Source organism: Acomys russatus, chromosome 15, assembly GCF_903995435.1.
Source record: "Acomys russatus chromosome 15, mAcoRus1.1, whole genome shotgun sequence".
In the NCBI taxonomy this organism is placed as follows: domain Eukaryota; kingdom Metazoa; phylum Chordata; class Mammalia; order Rodentia; family Muridae; genus Acomys; species Acomys russatus.
Genome location: NC_067151.1, coordinates 30,903,107 through 30,906,899, shown reverse-complemented (window position 1 = coordinate 30,906,899; position 3,793 = coordinate 30,903,107). Strand labels below are relative to the sequence as shown.

General features: G+C 36.3%; 1 pseudogene; it reads left to right on the top strand.

Annotated features, from left to right (window-relative positions):
- Positions 1-713: 713 nt before the first annotated feature.
- On the top strand, positions 714-971 carry LOC127199661 (protein CEBPZOS-like; annotated as a pseudogene).
- Positions 972-3,793: the final 2,822 nt, after the last annotated feature.

Sequence of the window (3,793 nt, the reverse complement as noted above, 5' to 3'; positions counted from 1 at the left end):
TCAAAATGATACACAAATAATTTTCTCACACTATACTACAGAGAAATTTATCATAGGAGCTGTGTTGTTTTTATTTTGAACATAAAGTAAAACTAGAATTTAGTGAAAACCATGTTCTTAGAGAATATAAAAGACTTCTGAGGACACGGCCCTTTATGGCAATCGTCAATAAACCCAAAAACATACTTACAAACTTTTGCAGTAAAGAATACATACCATCCTGGTAATTGCATAAGCAAATTCTATCTACCACTTCAATCAAATGACTGCCCCTTCTTTCAAACTCATCCCAAAAATAAGAAAATGGAATTCTTTAAAACTTATTTATGGGACTAACATTCACCTGATACCAAAGTCAAACAAGGTTCTGTAAGAATATAAATTATATCCCCGGTGGATAAAAATTTTAGAAGCATCACAAATACGCATACATCTCAATTTGTGATGTGATTACATCCTGCACACTCATCCAAGTTTGAAATATTGTATGCTAAAGTGCACTTACTACATCTGACCTACAAGAGAGGGTCTGGACGTCACAGTCAATGTGGCTGATGGGAAATCATGTCTTGCTGTCCCTGTCTGGCACTGGGAGAGGTGTGTATTGCTTGGCACTAGCTTTGGAAAAGATCAAAAAGTCAGTATTTGGTGTGTGCTGAATATGTGTCACTCTTAACACCATGTTAAGATTGGGAAATTGGAGAGGCCTCAGGATGGCTCAAACCATGGAACCGCTGGCAAAGAAAATCTTTAAGGGAGGTTTAGCAGTTGAACTTGTGGGTGTTTTTGGAGCTTAGTTTTTGTTTCAGAAGATGAACTCAAGCCAAGATTTCAGGCAAATAATGAACAAGAGATTTCCCTTCATTTTCGAAGTTTATTACACATCCATTGAACAGTCTGGACTGTGTGGAATTAGAGAACAAGATCAAGAAAAATGGTTGAATAGCAAAAATGAAGGATTTGGTCACTGATCAGTGTTTATCCTTACAAGAAATCAACAGTATCACTCAGGATTAAAATTCCACTGCTGAAATGGATGGAGTCTGTACTATGTGGAGCAAAATAAAAATTGTTATTCGGGTCTTACTCTTTGGGCTTGAAAAAGCTGACTGAAGTATGTTTATTGTACTATCAATAAACTTTTGTTGGTGCTACTGAAAATAAAATGTCTATTAAAAAGTAAAAAAAAAAAAGATTGGGAAATTGTAATCTAAATACTCACAAATAAGGGACCATCTTACTAGCAAATTTAACAGCACATCAAAACAAAACAAAAACAAACAAACAAAACAACTATTATCAAACGGGATGTCTCCATGGGAAGCCAAGAAGCAAGGATCGCCCAGCATATACAACCAAATGTAGTAGAAAGCGTTTACAAAAAAAAAAAAAAAAAAAAAAAAAAAAAAAAAAAAAAAAAATTAAAGTATGATGGAAAGGACTTTAACCTGAATCCAAATCATTGTGATAAAAAGTCTCAAATAATTGAGCACAAGAGTAATATACTTCTGCATACTACAGGGTGCATAACACTAACTCGCATGGGCCTCAGCATACACAATACATCTATCTCTCTAGCCCACATGAGCCTCAACATAATCAAGCCGGATCTCACTAACCTAACCTACCAGTACACTCGCTGATGAAAACCTGAGAACTTTTGTCCAAGGTGAGGGAAAAAAATGAAGGCTCTAAGAATTTAACTTCTATTCTACATCATACTGGAAGTCCTAGGTAGAGAAATTGGGTAAGAGAAAGAAATAAATGGGATCTGACTGAGAGTATAAGGACTAAAACTGCCTCTTGTTGCAAAGGACATCCTTACAGAGAAACCCTGAAGCCTTTATCGATAGTGCTGTCAGAACTAATACATGTATGAAATAAAATTTCAGAACACATTGCTATCGTATCACTGTAAAAAGGCTTCTCCCACACAGCCAAATAAGCAACAGAGTGAGGAATAATGAACAAGTAGGAGAAAACATTTGCAAGTCATATGTCATACAAGAATTCAATATGCGAAGTGCATGAGGTCACACAAGAAAATCATATGCAAGAAAACAAATAGCCTGGTTTTGAAAATGAGCTGGGCGGTGGTGGTGTATACCTTTAATCCCAGCCCTTGAGAGGCAGAAGCAGGAGAATCTCTAGAGTTCAAGGTCAATCTGGTCTACAAAGTGAGTCCAGAACAGCCAGGACTACACAGAGAAACCCTGTCTTGGAAAAAAAAGAAAAAGAAAGAAAATGGATAGAGGCCAGAGAGATAACTCAATTATTAAAAGCATTTGCTACTCCTGTAGAGGACCCAGGTTCAGCTCACACCATCTGTAATTCCAATTCTAGTGGCTCCAAGTCCCTCTTCTAATCTCTGCAGGCACTGAGATGCATGGGGTACGCATACGTACATGCAGGCAAAACACTTATACACATAAAATAAAACAAACAAATGTAAAAATTGATAACCTTAATAAACATTTTTCAAAAGAAGAGACACAAAAAGTTGATACGTATGTGATAAATATCCAATGTTATTAGTCATTACAGGAACAAGATGAAGGCCACAGGCAATTACATCAGATCCGTTAGCGGACTGCTGCCGAAGCAGAGAGAATACAGTGAGGGTTGGCTGCTGGAGGCGGGGAAGGGAGGGAATGCTTGTACAATGACAGTATAAATTTAAATTAGTAAAATTGTATAGGAGTTCTAGAAAACAATCAAAGTGGAATTCCCATATAACCCACTAATTCTAGTGCTGGAGATGTATCAAAGGAAAATAAAATCAGCATGCAAAAGCCTTTCAAGCCTAATGTCCATCATAGCATCATTGATAATAGACAGGTTATGGAGTCATCAAACATTCTCATCAATGGATGAGTGCATGAGGAAAACAAATATGCACATTTCTACACACTATGTCATACTATTTTATAATAAAGAAAATCACTGTAAAGTGTGACACAGATAAAACTGGTGGGCATTAAGCTAAGTGACATAATTTAGGCACAGAAAGACAAAAACTGTATGATGTCACTTAAATGTAGAGTTTAGAAAACTCATAGGAATGGAGTGGAACAGTCAGTTCCACGGTTGGAGTATGGATAGGAAGGTGGTGGTTAGAGGGTACAAAACCTCTATACAGGATGAGTAAGTTCTAAAGGTCTAGTATACAGTGTGGTGAGTCCACTTTATTACATACTCATTAATAAACATTTTGTAATCCTGAGACTTGCTAAGAGCCTTGCTAGATCTTAACTATTATCACTATAAAAAGTAAATCAACTATAGAATGGATGTATTGATGAGATAATCACTTTGTGTATGTCTATGTCAAAACATCAGGCTTCATATTTTACAAATATAGAACTTTTGTGAACTTTACTCCAATAAAGATATGAAAAGCCAATACTAAAATCCTAATCAAAAGGCAAAGGCAGGTAAATATAAATATATGACCTAACTATAAGCTTCCTACAATAAGCTATATATTCAAAGGCATAATCTGTTCAGAGGCTGTAAAAGACACACTATGTCAACAGTTGTCAAAGCAGAGAGAGCAGGCACTAGCACCAGACAGAATAAATAATCACAATAAACACACCCATCAAACATTTACCGAATTTCACAGCCTCAAAATGATGACGCAAAAATTGACTGATTTAACAAATGGGCAATTGCACAATAATAGTTGGACAAACAAAGAGAAATTAATGAGGCAACAGAAGACGTGAACAAAGCTACAAGCTGGCTAACTGACGTCTATAAAGCACAGCTGCCAGTGATGGGAAAGCACACA